Here is a 17,757-nt window from a genome sequence, read left to right on the forward strand (position 1 = left end):
GCAGTGTTTTGCAGCAGGCACATTAACATTTTTTATGATTATTCAAATGTGAAAGCTATAGATAACACACATACCTTTACATAGTTCACTAACAGCTTGAGCTACTGTATATTGGAAGCATTATACGAAGAAGAGCTGGATTTACGCAGAGCATGTCTGCAGCAGGTGCCTAAGCAGTCCTTGCCAGTTGGTATACACTTGACTGGCAGATAGTGCGGTGGTCAGTGTTCCGATTGTGATTAACTGGAGGTGACGTTGAAATCTTACTGCGTCATCTAAGCTTTACAATCTTTTAGGGTGTCTAAGATAATCACCACGGTGTGGGGAACGGGTAACTCCTATTAATACTGTACCACAACGGGGGGCGTGGCTTGGACGGCAGCGGTGATGGCTGCCTGAACGCATCACTCGGCAGACGGATGAGCGACTATGTCTGTTTTCAGGAGATAGAGATCAGTGTTTGCTACTGGAATACCTAGCTTCACCTCATCTTGCCAGGCTGCCTTACAGGTCGCCGCAATTTGTGGTCTAAATTATCCTGGGGAAGCGGTATTCGCTGTGGCAATCATCGGTTCTTGTTACCGGGGGAGTTGGCTCTAAGATGGCGGCGTTGAGGTTTTGTAATTCTCAAGTCTGACTCCATTTTGTTCTGTGCCACCATTTTGTGTTTCCCTCACGAAGGCCTGTGAAGGTAGCCTGGCGAACAAAGTGGCCTGGCCTTCTTAGTTCATGTATACATTAACTAGGTTTCGTTTTGACTCTGAAATGAACTGTAAGAAACTGACTTCGCAAAGCCAATTTCCCTGATCGATCTTTGTCTGAGATTGCCAATCAATGTTCAGGACATTGTTAACTTTTAGTTTCCTTGCACATGCCTTATCTTGTTCAGCATCTGTTACTGTTTCTTTTTTATGTTTTTTCATTACATGGGTTATACTTTCAATTATAGGTTTGTCCGGCTTGTGGAGATTAAATTTGGGACATTCCTAATAATTAACTTTTGGGTTTGGATACTGTAAATTGAGTTTATGTTATGTGATACTTTGTTTGAAAATGTACCTTATTGGCTAGAATTTTGTGCAGTGGGTGTACATTTATAATGTGAATATTGGGTATAAAAGGAGACGTCTCACCTTAGTAAAATGAGCAGTCTCCTGAGAATTTACACCATGATGTATTTCTAGGATCACTGTTACTAGCTGCAGCTAATAAACTTGGTCTCTGATGCCATTCAGAAGTATTCTGTGTCTCTGTATACCAAGACAGGTGAACTCGAAGATCTTAGACGTGCCCCTGACGCCGCTGGGTTAAATCCCGGTTCTTCAACTGGCGCCCAACGTGGGGTGACTTCAGCAGTACTGGTCCAAGCCCGAAGATTGTGAGGAGCCCCGTGAGGAAATTTTGGAGGACGTCCGCCACTTCATCGACCCCTGAATGTCGACGTGGACCGAAGGTTTTTTTCTGCGAGGCTTCCCCTTTCCGATGGCTGCAAAGGGCTGCTGCCCTGACTGTCGCCCTGTCTTGGATCCTCTTGAGATGATTTGTAAGGCGAGAAGTTAGACGGTCTTCTGGTGGCATGACAGACATTTTGGTTGAGTATAAGTGGGTCGCTCCCACGACTTTGTTTTGTTTCTTGGTTTTGATTCGGCCATTGCAATAGTAGAAGCCGAGGGGTTCATATATTCGCGAGTGTATCATTTTTGATAACCCCTTGAAGTTTGAAGCAAGACTAGTGAGCTAAAAGGTGCCTGGTTTTAGCAAATTTAGAAAATGGTTTTGTTGTAGTTGTATTAGGGATTCCCGATTGGAGTACTCGTTTCCAATACCTCCGGTTGGAACTCCAACTTATGAGCTCTATTCAAAGCATGGTGTAGGTCGCATTACCTTTAATGAAGTATGGGTCCGTTATACAAGGAAAGATGGTGTTTTACGATGGCCCCAACATGGTAGTTTTGAATCAGATGTTTTAGATAACCTAGAAGTTGCGCTATTTAAGAAGAAAGCCCGGCCGGCGATGTTTGTCTCTTTCTGCCTTTGGCGTAAGGAAGCCAAACAGCGAGCTGCTAGGCAGTTTAAGGAAGATGAAGAAGATCGTGCGGTTGAAGTGTCAGATAGACAACATTGCATGGCCATTGACAAATGTTACCCGGCTTTGCCACCCCCCCCTTTCAAATGTGACTGAAGACCCTGAAAAGGATCCTTTGATGTCACATTTACTGAGATTACCACCCCATTATGTGCAGGGTGCTACTGCACCTCCGTTACCTCCAGTTGTTGCACCCCTTGTTGTTGTTCAACCCCCTGTTGTTGCTCAGCCACCCGTTGCTACACAGGTGGTTCTTCCTCCCCCGGCGCAGCCCCCTCCAGGGCCACCAGCCTTGCCACCAGCCTCGCCTCAAACTCCTTTGCCTTACACTCTTTTATCTTCGACTTCTCTTATTTCTGTCCCTACGTCTCTGTCGCCTCAAAACACTTTGTCTCCTGTCCTCCTGTCCTCATGTCAACTTCTCCTTCTGCTCGGCAACGAATGACTGAGACTGTCACTAGTATTTTGTCTCCTTTCTTTGGGTCACTGAATATGACCCCTGTTTCTGAACGTAAGCAAAGACGTAGTCAGCTCCCTGGTCCCGAAGAGCGGGCAGTGTTAGATCTCCTTGCTCGTAGATGGGTTTCGAATACCTCCAAGTACAGTCCACAAGTGGTTATGGATATCTTCCTACAGTGGGAGGCACCAAAACAAAGGTATGTTTTTGATGTCATGTGTACCTTCCTTCATCAGGAGTGGGAAGATAATGGGTTGGGTTCAATTCCACTGGAATTGCTTAATGTTCAGTCTGAATTTGCTAAAGAGACGATAGTGGTTTCCAATGTTGAGGAAGCGGTAGAGACACTACTCACTTTTAGGTCTAGACTTCCACCTCAGTCATTGTTCGAACATGACCCTTCTGTTGGGAGAAAAGTGAAGCAGCATCCTATGCGAGAGTTTCCTCCTGTATGGAGAGAGGCAGTTGTGGCTGATGCCGGTCATGGTATTGCGGCTGCACTGGCTCATTTTCAGCGAGTGTGGGTGCATGTCCCTTGGAAGAGAGCTGAGGTCCTGGCTCTTAAGCAGACCTTGCCTGACCCCAGTAAAAATCCTGCTGGTTATTACAAGGAGTTGTCTCAGAAAGTTGATGCGTGTGTTATGAATTTAGCTGACATAGATATGTCGATGGGTAATGTAGTTCCTCAACCCTTGTGGGCGAAGATCTGTCACGAGGATCACGCGCCAGAGTTAGGAGATACGAGGGTTAATATTACTGCTGCAGATGGTCGGCAGGTAGGAGGTGCCAAACCTGAACCCTTAGTTGCAGAACTACCTGGTAGGATTATTAATTTAATGAAAACTATGATGCCTCCTCTGCCGGTGAATTGGGACAAGTTAGCAGCATGCAAACAAAAGAAGGACAAGAGCGTGTCTGATTTCTTCACTAGAATTGAGGAAACATTTGTTGATCATAGTGGTCAGGACATGAATACAGAAGGTGGTCAGAGGTTGTTTGTAGATACGTTTTTTTTTATTTACTTCCTGAACTTTCTAATAAGTTAAAGGACTCTGAGAGTTCATGGGCTGTTTCTTCTTCGGCCCAGATATTGGCTATTGCACATTACTATGAGAATAGAGATGAAGATGAGAAGGATAAAGTAGAGAAGAAGACTAGAGAATTCAAAACGAAAGTTCTTCTGCAGCAGGCTTATCCGCCTCGCCCTAATCAGTGTCAGTTTCAGCAACCTTCCCAGTTTCAGCAATCCCCACAGTTTCAGAAACTATTGCAGAAGTCTGAGTCTTTTGCTTCGCGACTCCCGCTAGGCCCTAATCAGTGTGCTTATTGTAAAGAAGAAGGTCACTTCAAGAATAGTTGCCTGATCTTGCTACAGCGTGCGAATGGTATGTCTGGTCTGAGAGGTCGTGGTGGTTTCCAACAAGTACCTAGGGGTAGGGGACGTGGTATGTTTCCCCAGAATGAACGTTCCTTTTCCCCTCAGAATTCTATGAATTAATTTGACCAACAGAATGTTCCGACCGTCCAGTCCGCTCAGTACTACACTGATGATTATTATGTTGGAAGTGAGGGTGCTGGTTTTAATGATAGTTAGGACAGCCATGGACAAAGGGAGGGAGTAGTGTCAGTTCCAGTAGACCAGAGTGGACCTTATGTTGAAATGATTACATCAGGTGTGGCAGAACCTTTTCTTTTGGATACTGGTGCAGCAAAGAGTTCTATCATGCACTCTAAACATCCTGGCGCACCTTTGTCTGGCTTGACTAATGTTTCAGTAGGATTTTCTGGCGCCCCAGTTCGTAACCCGGTTTCTTGTCCTTTTCCCCTTTCTATTAATCCCTGTGAATTGGAGGCTCCCCTTATTCTAACGACTGGCTGTGGTGAGAATCTGTTGGGTTTGGACTTGTTGAAAAGATTGCATGCGACATTACATTGTTCTCCTTCGGGAGTACATCTTACGGTGGGTAAGAAAGTGATTTCCTCGATGTATCTGTCTAAGGATCGCCTTCCACTGGAACTGCGTTCTCTCCCTGATACACTTTCGGCTACAGGTCCCAATGATGTTGGTCTCTTGCAGATTCCACCCTACGTTGTTACCCTTAAGTCGAATGCTAAATTACCTCGCATTCCTCAGTACAAAATTTCCAGTGGTGGCGAAAGAGTTTTTTTTAGCGATTATCTATGATTTGGTTGAGAAAGGTGTGGTTGAAGAAACGAGAGGTAATGTGTGTAACAGTCCTGTTCTGCCTGTCCTTAACACCTTGGCTGCTTTGAGTTTTCCCCTCCTATGCTGAGCTTTGAGTTTCCCCATTGTTCATGAGCACAGCTCAACCGTGCCTCATGATGAGCTGAGCTCGTCATGAGCAGCGAAGGGGTTAAGCGTACTGATTCTTCTCAGCCACCTGTGTATCGGTTTGTGATCGACCTTTGAGAGGTCAATAAGATCGTTGTGCCACAGTTTCCTGTTGTCCCGAACATTACTGCTTTATTGACTATGATCCCTGCCTCAGCTGCTTGGTTTTCTGTTATTGATCTGAAGAACGTTTTCTTCAGTATTCCGATTGCTGAGGAAAGTAGGGATATTTTTGGCTTCTCTTTAGGAGGCCACAGTTTCCGGTTTAAGTGCGCTCCTCAAGGTTATTTTGAGAGTCCCTCCATTTATAGTCAGGCTTTGAAAACTCAGCTTGATACTCTTGCATTGCCTTCTGGTGCTACTCTTATCCAGTATGTTGATGATCTGTTGGTTGCTGCTGATGATGAAGAGATTTGTAAAGAAGTTACTCTTTCTTTGTTGCAACACCTGTCTGACCTTCATCATAAAGTGTCACCTTCGAAGTTGCAGTATTGCCGCAAAGAAATGACCTACTTAGGTCATCTCTTGTCGAAGGAGGGAAGACGATTGACCCCAGAGCGTATTCAAGCGATTGCCCAAATGACTGTGCCATGCACACAGAGAGAGGTGCGTGCCTTCTTAGGTATCGCCTCGTATTGTAGACAGTGGATTCTGAATTTTTCTTTGCTAGCGGAGCCTTTGTTGGCACTTACTCTTAAGGACACACCACACCCTCTTCCTTGGTCTGACGAATGTCAGAAGAGTTTTTCTGAATTGCGTGATGCATTGTGTTCTGCTCCGGTGTTGGGTACGCCCGACTACAGTAGTCCTTTTACACTTTATGTACACGAGAGAGAAGGTTGTGCGTTGTCAGTGTTGACGCAACAATTTGGAGACAAGCAGCGCCCATGTGCGTATTTTTCAGCTCCTTTAGATCCGGTAGCTAGGGCATTGCCTAGTTGTCTAGTAGCTACAGCGGCAGCGGCTGTTTCTATCTGACAGTCTGCTGGTTTGGCATTGGATAATACATTGATTGTGATGGTCCCACATGCAGTGGATACCCTATTGAATAGAACGAAGACTCAACATCTTACCAGTGCGCGTTTGTCAGGTTATGAGTTGACGCTTTTGGCTAGCCATGTGCACATCGAGCGGTGCAACACATTGAATCCAGCTACATTGTTGCTGATTTTTGTAGAGATAGATGCTCAGGAACAGCATGTCTGTTTTCTCCAGACAGAGGAGGAAATGAAGGGTAGAGTTGATCTGAAAGATACTCCTCTTTCGAATCCTGATGGTACCCTATGGGTAGATGGTTCGTGCTTTACGCTTCCGAATGGAGAGACGACTACAGCATATGCTGTCACAACTTTGCACACGATTGTTGAAACAGCACGTATTGCACAGAATTCAGCGCAAGCAGCGGAGTTGATAGCATTGACTAGAGCATGTGTGTTGTCAAAAGGAAAGAGAGTGAATGTTTATACTTATAGCTAATACGCATTTGGCGTGGCTCACAATTTTGGTCGCTTGTGGAAAGAGAGAGGATTTCTTAATTCCCATGGTACAAAAATTCAGCATGGACAATTAGTGAGTGAACTTCTTGAATCACTTACTTTGCCGACCCAAATTGCGATAGTGAAGTGTAGTGCGCATAAGAAGGTTACGGATGATGTGGGTTGAGGGAATGCGTTTGCAGATGAAGTAGCGAGAGAAACGGCGAAAGATGTGACGAGTCGGATGTATGTTGCAGGTCCTGCCAGATGGGTTGTGGAAGGAGGAATGTGTGAAGATACAACAGAAAGTGTGAAGATGATTCAGGCAGAAGCTACTGAGAAAGAATTGAGTATGTGGAGAGAGAGAGTACAGGAATTTTGGATTCAACAGACTGTTGGGTTGAGTTGTCAGAGCACCAGCGATGGTTGTTGCCTGATGCATATGTGCTTCCGGTGGTTACTATGGCTAATGGGTTGGCTCACATTAGTTCAAAAGGGATATGTAAGTTATTGGCTCCGGTTTGGCAGAATGGTGGAATTCCTAGGTGTGCTGAGAATTTGGTTAAACACTGCATGATTTGCTTGATGCATAATCCTGGAAAGGGAACCCCAACTCCAGCGGGTCATTTTGCTCCTCCAACGTATCCGTTCGAGGTGCTGCAGATAGCCTACATTCATATGGAAAGATGCAATAACTTGAAGTATGTCCTTGTGATTGTTTGTGCCTTTTCCAGATGGATAGAGGCCTACCCCCTAAAGGATAATACTGTCTTGTCTACAGCCAAGGTTTTGCTCAAAGAATTCTTTCCCAAGGTATGGCTTGCCGAGGATGGTATGGAGTGATAATGGAAGTGAATTTGTGGGTCAGATTATGAAGAAAGTATGTGCGGGTCTGGGTATTAAACAGACATTTCACGCTGCGAATCACCCCCAGTCAGCAGGCCTGGTCGAGTGCTATAATGGCACTCTGAAGCTGAAGCTGAAGTTGGCCAAGGTGCAAGCGAGCTCTGGTCTTACATGGCCCGATGCCTTACCATTGGCACTTTTGTCCACGAGAACGACAGTACATTCTCGTGTGGGACTTTGCCCATACAAGATTGTTTTTGGATGTCCGGCGAATGTCTAGGGTGTGCCGAGGACTAAGAAGTACAGTAATATTGAGTACCCTATGTTGGTTGACTACTTACATGATTTGACTGCTAAATTGCGTGTTCTTCAGCAACAGGTCCATGACACTTTGCCTTCAGTTTCTGTAGACGCAGGCCACACGATTCAACCTGGCGACTGGATTCTAGCCAGGAATTTCCAGAGGTCAAAGAACTTGGAACCAAGATGGACCGGTCCATACCAAGTCCTGTTATCAACTCGGACTGCTATTAAGGTGTTCAACAAGAAAAACTGGGTACATGGTACCCATTGCAAGAGGATACCTTTGCCCTCACCGTACGATAAGTGGGTCCGGGAAGGGTTTGCCGATTCCGAGAGTGAAAGGGTTCCGAGATTTGTACCTTTTAGCGATGCACATCTGGAATGGACTCAGTCAGAACGTGCGGATGATGAAGTCTTGCAAGAAGCTGTGCCGCCGTGTTTGAGACTTGATACTACGCACCCAGAGACACTCTTTCAGGATCAAACTGTGCCTGGTAAAGAATGCTGCAACTTAAGGTCTAAAAAGGACAAATAAAATCTGAATTTTTTTGTGAATTACACTCTTTCAGACAAGAGACTATTTTTATTTTTTATTTTTCGAACCACCATCCGGGTTCAGCTGCAGGGTCGCGGTATAAGACTTAAGGGGTGGCTTGCGTATTGACGAAAGGTCTGCGGTTCTAGGGAGGTCTCGGACGCCTGGACGCACACTTGAGTGAAGAAGGAAAATTGCCGCGAGAAGCACGTTAGAGGATGGAGTCTGTTGTAACTGAAAGAGATGTTGAGAGAATAGATCTTAAGACAAGATTTTGTACATTGATACATAGCAAATGTTTTATAATGTGCTTTTTGACGTTTTTAAGTATCACATTAGCTTGTGTGGGATGGACTGTCTATGCTACACAACAGACATCTGCACCCACCTCCCAACCTATGCTTTCTTTCACTACTGTTTCTTTGCATCAGTTTTATACGTTGCCTGAACATGAACAGACAAGGAGATCAGAATTTGTCAACAACTCGTTCATACAGTTGTTACATCAGCATCAGTAAATACCACTAATTGTTGGGTTTGTGGTCTTATGCCTCATACGACAGATAAAGGTATGCCATATTTGGTTATGCCTTTTTCTTTTAATGGGTCTGTGTGAGCTTTTCAGACCATGTTTATCTATGCAAATGAGGTACGCCCCTTATATTCCCTTAAAGATAACTCGAGCAATAGTGCCTTGATAAGAGGAATAGTAGCTATGATCCGAGATATTGATGCATATAATGCTATCCCTAAGGATGAGGTGCAGGCTTACATTGGTTGGAACGTGACTGGATATAGTACCAGCTTGACAGAGAAGGAGAGACGAAAAAGATCTCCCCATATTTGGATTGTACCCCACAGAGGCCATTTTTGTTTGCAAGGTAATGGTCGGACTCCGAAAGCTCAGCTAGGTAAGAGTGTGTGTGCTCAAACCTATGTCTATTCATCTCGGACTTCTCCACCGTTTGTGCCAGCTAAAGGCACATATTTTGTTTGTCATGACAGAGCCTACACATGGTTGCCACCTGATTTTTCAGGAACGTGTTATGTGGCGTTTCTGCTTCCCCCTACATACACTACTGCTTCAGACTATCATAAAACGAGATATGGTAGAGGTGTCTTCAATCAGGAAGATACTGCAGCACATGAAGTAGGAGATTTCTTCAAGGGCTTCCTGCCCTTTTGGGGTCCTATTGAAGTACTGAAGAATTTATTACAACCCACCTATAGTCATACTTACAAATAGCCCAATACCAATTACCAATAATCAGTCATTTTGGCAGTGTAGAAGGTCCAATCGTTTATTATTATAAACAAACTCTGACAGAGGAGCTCCTTGCGACCTAACCACACGAGGTCCGCCAAGAAGACTGCTGGCACATTGTCAGAACATCACATATATACTGTTACATTTCAGGAACTGTTACCCAAGATGGAAAAATACAAGTTGGTACAGGTTGGTGCAGATGGAAAGACCATATATGGGAGACAAAGTTCTCTTGGTTTAGCTCATCTCATTATAGCAAGGTCGTGAGGGTGACTCCCTTCTGCTAACTCCGAGAGATTCCGCACAGCACCCCTCAGAATGTGCTTATCCAGCCTCCCCCTTCTACCTATAACCTTGACAGGCCTGACGTGCAGAAACAGCAGTTTGCAACAGTTGGGCTATTTCTCATGGGAACAGCTTTGGCAGAATGCAAGGATAGAGCTTGCTAATATAGAGATCGAGCGAGTCCACAAAATGGCGTCGGTCGAGTCAAACAGGACTGTTTGTGATCTAAATACAAAACATGCAGTAGGGTGTATGTTAAGTCCTAAATTACATCTTTTCGTGTGTATATTAATGTCTGCGTTGCTGTGTTAGTCTTCTAGATGCATTACGCTAACTATCAAAAGCAATTATATGTTAAGCTGAACCGAAAGTCAATTCTGGTTCCTCAAACCCTCCTTTTAGCGTGATGTAGCTAATGAAGAAGGAATCCTAGTCATGGAAGACCTCCTCATCAATGGCCATCAGCTCATGAATCTCCTGCTGGAGCATCTGAATTTTTGTGGCGACAGGGGTAAGGACGCACATGGCCGTCACCTTGGTGGCACAATAGGAGCAACAGGCAGGACCACATTGTACAAGGAGGCAACAGGTAAAAATGATACCTGCTGCCCCGGCTACTATCAACAATAATTTCTATCCCCATGTAGTCAAGAGCCCCAGAACCAACCAGACAGTGACCAGGACCCATTATCAGTGTTCATTTTAGCCGCGATGCGATGCAGCTTCTGGATAGCCAAATGGACAATGGGGGCGGAGTCTGGAATATACACACAGCAGGAGCTGCCAATCACCCGGCATGCTCCGCCTCGATCAGCCAAGATAACGTCAAGAACCATTCGGTTCTGGAGCAAAACGAGCCTTGTCGCCTGAAGCTCTACAGTTATATTGGTCATGATATCCGTGGTGATATTAAGGACATTCTCAACTATTCTAGACAAACGTCTTATTTCTCTACTATTGAATATGGGCCCCCAAAAAGGGACTAATCCTTTACTAAAGTCCGTGAACTGCTGCAGGGAAGTGTCAGTTTGATCGACTTCTGTCATTACGAGCTGTCTACGCTGCCTATGGGGTACTGCTCTAGCGCGGTGGAGTTGGTGTGTTCTATGATAGTCTGATGGTGCAATATATACAGGGGGGTACAAAAAGGACAGATAACATTGGCCTGCCCAACCTCGGGGCAACCAAGTGTAAGCATTTTCCCCACATACGAAATACACATTTGGTGGTGTCAACAGTGGAGGGCTACTGAATATTTTCATGCGATAAGTATAGTTACAGACACTGTCACCAACCTGGATATGCCCCATCCCCTGTACACAGAAATCAGAAGAAGTATTCAAAATGGGAATGGGTACAGTACGCTCGCTGGTAACATTTCTTACAACAAAATGTTGGAAATACTGCGAATCATTAAAGTTAGCAAAATCGTAACTATCATCCTTTAACCAGGTACTATTTTCGCTCTCTGTATATAGATTCATACAGGCTTCTGGATCCAATGCTCCCTGTCCCCCATTTCCCTCTGGGTCAAATCCCTGATGTTTTTCAATGTATGCTAAGATCATACTGTAATCTTTCTCGGTGTACTGCTTGGGATTTTCTACATAGTGATTGTACATAGCAGAAAACATTTTAAACCATGCTTCTCAACTTCCCAGGTAGGACAAGGGCAATGAGAGGAACAGGTCATTTTTATGCATAACGGATGGCAAGAGTCCACAAACCCAACAGTCGATGATGTTGGTAGCGCTATGGGTTTGATGGAGCTTTTCTACAAATACATTTTTTGCATAAGTCTGGCGATGTCGTTCTTTGTGGGGTGCTAAGGTGAACATGAAATGTTCATGCGGGGCAACAGTAGAGGGCAGAAGAGTTTGCAGGGGATATTTATATTCTAAATATGAACAGGCTCATAAAAATAGCTAATATAACTGTTATTACCAATACAAAAGCAAGTTTTACACGCGTGGTCCATGTAGAGAACATTGGCTCATAAAATGGTAAGTATCGTGGTGCAATGGGAAGTTCTTCTTCAAGTACAATACGACCAAAAGGGTACATTCCTAGCTAAAAGTCCAAAACTAAACTCGGGCCTAGCAGTCCGTCCTGCCAGAGGGTTCTTCTCCCTGTGTCCGTCAGAGTCTCACAGGCAGACTCCTATTGTTCATCTCAAGAAAACAAACATCGTGGTCAGAGGAATCCTGATGTACAACCTGGCCGTTCACAAGTGTTAGTCTTTCTTTCTGAACAGAGCACAGTAACAAAAGTTCCAGCTCTCAACGGGTTCAGTCCAGTGTCTCGCTCAGTACTTCAGACCTGAAATCTAGCAAACCCTGTCTACTCAATCAAGTGTTTCCGTATCTCCTGGCAGTAGGGTCTAAGGCACCGTGATGCTTTCTTGGCCGTAGGTTGTATCGCACATGACCCGGAACTTCCTGATCAGAAAATAGCACAGGAGGTATCTCTCCTTCATTGGAGCTTTCGCTTGCTGGGATATCAATGATAGGATTCAGAGCAATTGCAGATTCAGCGGAGACCAGTTCACCCGATCTCGTCACTCCTTCTTCTTGCCTTTGTTCTACTTCGCAGGCGTCGGAAAATGGTACAAATGCAGTGGCTCTCTCGGTTTCCTGGGTCAATATTCCCCCAGAGCGTTGCTGATCATAAGGAAGCGGGAGCGGCAGCTTTTTCAGATGCGAGACGTGGATCCAGTGCTTTCTCCCAACCACTTTTACCACCGTCCGGGCTGCAAGCAAAATGTGATGCGGCTCGGACCACCTTGGAGCCAGGCTGGAGTCTCGGTCGAACTTCTTAACTATTACCCATTGGCCAGGTTCCAAGCGATGTCCAGGGCCCTCTGGCAGAGGCTGCAGTGCAGATGCTACCTGCTGATAAATAGAACAGAGATCTTTAATCAGGGCATACAGGTAATCAATCAACATTGGATATTTGATATCAGAAAAGGACCATGGTCTGGATACCCCCATATATTAGCTGGTCGCCCGAATGTTATCTCATAAAGAGAGAGACCAGAGCGAGAATGAGGGGTAACTCGCAAGGACATGAGCGCTAGAGGCAGGGTGTCAGGCCAATTTAAACCCGTGCTTTCCTGAATTTTTACCATCTTTAGTTTCAAAATCCCATTGTACTTCTCTACAAGTCCTGCCGACTGGGGATGTCGGGCTGCGTGGAATTTTTGCTTTATCTGTAATCCATCACAAATGTTTTTAACTAGGGCCCCATGAAAATGTTGTGCATTGTCCGACCATATCAGATGGGGCAAACCATAGCGTGGTATAAATTCTTTAATAAAGGCCCTTGCTGTAGCCAGGGCAGTGTTCTCTTTCGTGGGGTAGGCTTCAACCCGTTTACTGAAAGCGCAAACCACTACTAACACATATTTCAAATTGTTGACGCGCTCCATTTGGATTTAATCCATCTGGAGCACTTCAAAGGGTAACGTTGGGGGTGCAAAATTCCCACTCAAAACATTTTCTGCTTTCCCTGGATTGTGTTGTAGGCAGACCATACAGAATTGGACCGAACGGACAGCCGTCCTTTGTATGTTAGGGTCATTCCATACTGGGTCTAACAGACCGCAAATACATTTAGCTCCTACATGGACAGGACCATGGGCCATAGTTACAATGGCCTGCACCAATGCATTGGGTAACAGCCATCTTTGTTTTTCTGTCAAATCAACCCAGCAATTATTTGCGTCCAACCTCCCCACTTCCTTCTCCCATCGCTCTAATTCAGCTGGGGTGGCTTCTTTCTGCAGTTCTTTCACACTTTCTATGGTATTATTAAACAAATCAGATTCCTCCACCCACCTTGCAGAGGACGTTACAAACATGGTCGACATTGTAGATTGGGCCGTTTGTTTGGCAACCTGGTCTGCAAAAGCATTCCCCTCTCCTACTTCATCCACCACTGCCTTGTGGGCACTGCATTTTATTATGGCTTATAGCTAGTTACTTAGGCAAAGTGAGGGCGTCCAGCAATCGCAACACCTGGGGACCATTCTGTATTTTCTGACTTTGGGAGGTGAGGAAACCCCGTTCCCTCCACAGCCGCCCGAAACTATGGGCCACGCCAAAGGCGTACTGGCTGTCCGTGTAAATATTAACCTCAAGTCCTTCACTCAATTCACAGGCTCGTAACAACGCCACCAGTTCGGCAGCCTGAACTGACCGATGGGGCACTCGAGATGTTTCAACTACTGTTTTCAAAGTTGTTATTGCATACGCAGCTGTCTTCGTTCCATCTACTAATTTAAAACAGGACCCATCCACATATAACTCTCCCTGGGGGTCAGATAGAGGAATGTCAGTAAGGTCAATCCTACCCTTTGTTTCTTCTTCAGTTCGAAATATGCAATTGTGTATATCATTGGTAGTTTCACTCGTAGGGAGTGGTAACAATGTGGCTGGATTTAACGTAGCACATCGCGTAATCGTGATGTGTGGAGCAAATAGTGTCAATTCGTACCCAGTGAGGCGTGCGCTTGTAAGGTGCTGTGTCTTAGTTTTGTTTAGCAATGCATCCACAGCGTGCGGCACCAACACTGTTAGATTGGAATTTAGAACAAGTCCTTCTGACTGCCGGATGGCCACTGCGACAGCTGCGGTGGCCTTCAGACAGCTAGGAAGTTCTCTTGCGACATTGTCCAATGTGGCCGACAAATAAGCGCAAGGTCTTTGCTTACTACCAAATTCTTGCGTTAACACTGAAAGTGAGCAACCGTTGACCTCATGCACATAGAGTACAAAGGGGTTACGGTAGTCAGGAGTGCCCAAGACGGATGCAGAACAAAGAGCAGTTTTTAAAGAGTCAAAGGAATGCTGACATTCATCCGTCCAGGGGAGGGGTTCATGCACGTCTTTAGTGGTTAGATGCAACAAAGGTTTAGCGAGAAGAGAAAAGTTAGGTATCCATTGGCGACAATAAGAGGTAATGCCATGAAAGTCACGAGCTTCACGCTGCGTGCAAGGGACAGACATGTTAGAGATGGTAGTAATGCGTTCAGGAGTCAATCGCCTACCCTCCTTCGACAGTAGATGACCTAGGTAGGTTACCTCCTGTCGACAGTATTGGAACTTAGACAAGGACACCTTACTTCCTTTAGCTGCCAAATGGTGCAATAATTTAACAGTGGCAGCCTTACAGCCTTCTTCAGTGTCAGAGGCAATCAACAAGTCATCCACGTACTGCAAGAGCATGTTGCCTTCGGGTAAGACTAGATCGTCCAACAGAACCTTAAGAGCCTGACTATAGATGCTCGGGCTTTCAGTATACCCTTGAGGTGCTCGACAGAATCGGAAGCTTTGGCCAGATAACGAGAATCCGAAGATCTGTCTGCTATCGGGGTGGATAGGGATACTGAAGAAAGCATTCTTCAGATCTATGACCGAAAAATACTGAGCAGTGGGCGGAATCATCGTAAGGACAGTGGTGATGTCTGTTACCACAGGGAACTGCGGTACAACGATCTTATTAACTGCTCTCAGGTCAATCACAAAACGATAAGCATCAAAATTCCACTGCGGGTCTGAATCAGGATTCTTCTTCAAAATTGGAAGGATCGGGCTATTACAAATATTGGCAGCTGTCTCTTCAACTACCCCTTTGTCAATAAGGTCCTGAATAATTGAAAGTAAAGCCAGTTTACCAGCTGGTGATATTTTATACTGTGGTATGCGCAGTAATTTTGCGCCAGGTTTCAACATGACATGGACTGGGGGGATGTCTAACTTTCCCACGTCCGCATCCCCTGTTGCCCATAATGTAGCAGGGATGCTGTCAATCTTGGGGGAAGAGGTTCGTTCTTAGCAAAACATTGTTTTATGCAGTCAGAGTGGGGTTGTATTGTTAAATAAACCCCATCAGGGGAGCAGTATATTTTTGCATTCAACCTTTTCAACATATCCAAACCCAACAAATTCTCCCCACAATGCGAAGTAAGCAGAAAAGGTGATTCAACAGTAGCAGGACCAAGCGTGAAGGAGAGTGGTTTAGAGATGGGACTGACTACCGGGACTCCTGAAAATCCCACGGATACATTATTTTGCCCGGACAGAGCCGCCCCTGGAACCAATGATCGAGCAACTGAACTATTCATTGCCCCTGTGTCAATCAGGAAATTCTCAGAAGTCCCCATCAATTCCCCTCTCACATAAGGTCCTTGTTGATTGACTGGGATCGATACTTGGCCCCTACTCTGTCCCTGGCTGTCCTATGGGTGGACGTACCCATCCTGATCTTCGAATGCGTAATCATCCTGATAATACTGTCTGCCTTGTTGAGCATCAAAATGATTCCATTCTGACTTGCCTGATGCCTCTTCTCTGTGCATATCACTCCAATCTGGGCCACCGCGTCCTCGTCCTCGCCCTCGGACTGCCCCGTTCTGGGCGAGCAATAACGGGCACTGCGCTTCCCACTGTCCCTCCTGTTCACAATAAGAGCATTGGTTTAACCCTACAGTCTGAGTCATACCTGCGCCCCTGCCTGTTCCCGCTCCTCTAGACACGGGCCCTCTGGCTCCTCTCCCTCCTCCTTGTCCTCGGACAACTTGCTGAAGCAGCACTCGTGTTTTAAGATCCTTGGCCTTTTTCTCTACTTTGTCCTTGCTTTCGTTTTCCCTATGCTCATAATATTGGGCCATGCTCAAGATCACGGAGGGAGTGGAGTTAGTCCAGGTACTTTCAGCGGCCTGCAACCGTGTAGAAATTTCCGGTGCCAAATTAGTAACAAATCTATTCACGAACAACCTAATTCCACCTTCTGTAGCCAAGTCCTGCCCACTAAAGTCAATGAAAACTATGTCAATGAAAATATGGTAAAGAAATCGGACACACTTTCATCCTTTTTCTGCCTACAAGCTGTCAATTTGTCCCAGTCAACCTTTCGTGGAGGAATCAGGGTATGCATGTACGCTATTATTTTTGCTGGCAAAGAGGTGATTTTGTTTCTAGGCTTATCCCCAAGTTTTCGATCTCGGTCCCAATCCTTCAACTCGTCCCAAGTTCCCCTTAGTTCCGCAGCATGATCGGTGTCATGCACCTGCCGCCATATATCGACCGGAACTAGTAACCCAAAGAATAACTCGACATCTGCCAATGTCATCACAGCCGAGGCTGCAGCTTCAGTCTGTTCCTTGTAGTAGGCAGTGGGGTTCTTGCGGGGATCGGGCAGTTGAGATTTAAGGGCAAGAACCTCACTTCGTTTCCACAGAGTGTACACCCATTGCTCCTGGAACCGGGCCTCTACTCGAGCTCTCATGACTTGGTCAGCGTTATCTCGTGCTTCCAGAACCTCGGGATGAAAAATAGGGTGCACTTCCCGCATGGGATGCTGGGAAGTCCAATTGGAAAAAAACGCAAAAAACACAGTTGATGGACAGAATGTAGAACAATGTCATACATTCACCCCAGTACAAGGATCTGGGCCTAAATCCATCGTTTTTTTGCACTCCACACCACCCTGGGTTAGACACTGGCTATATGCAAATCAGCTCTGACCCTGTGCCTCATGGGAACAGTCCAGTCCGAACTACCAAGCCATGTCTTTCCCAGACCGGAATCAAGCATCCAAGGACCGGTTTCTGGCTATCAGCCTTCATCAGCCTGGATAGCTTGACTCCAGTGGTGTGGAGAGCCTGGGACTCACGTCTGAGTATACCCAGCACACTCGGGTGAAAATTGCAAAAAACACAGTTGTTGGACAGAATGTAGAACAATGTCATACATTCACCCTAGTACAAGGATCTGGGCCTAAATCCATCGTTTTTTTGCACTCCACACCACCCTAGGTTAGACATTGGCTATATGCAAATCAGCTCTGACCCTGTGCCTCATGGGAACAGTCCAGTCCGAACTACCAAGCCATGTCTTTCCCATACCGGAATCAAGCATCCAAGGACCGTTTTCTGGCTATCAGCCTTCATTAGCCTGGATAGCTTGACTCCAGTGGTGTGGAGAGCCTGGGACTCACGTCTGAGTATACCCAGCACACTCGGGGTGAAAATTGCAAAAAACACAGTTGATGGACAGAATGTAGAACAATGTCATACAGTCACCCCAGTACAAGGATCTGGGCCTAAATCCATCGTTTTTTTGCACTCCACACCACCCTGGATTAGACAC

General features: G+C 45.7%; 1 protein-coding gene across 1 annotated transcript in view; it reads left to right on the forward strand.

Annotated features, from left to right (window-relative positions):
• The window catches only part of LOC147685366 (ankyrin repeat and fibronectin type-III domain-containing protein 1-like), a 3,163,580-nt gene that overhangs the window by 338,994 nt on the left and 2,806,829 nt on the right, over positions 1–17,757 (forward strand). The gene's annotated exons all lie outside the window — the stretch shown is intronic.

This window comes from Lissotriton vulgaris, chromosome 10 (assembly GCF_964263255.1).
Source record: "Lissotriton vulgaris chromosome 10, aLisVul1.2, whole genome shotgun sequence".
Classification (NCBI taxonomy): Eukaryota; Metazoa; Chordata; class Amphibia; order Caudata; family Salamandridae; genus Lissotriton; species Lissotriton vulgaris.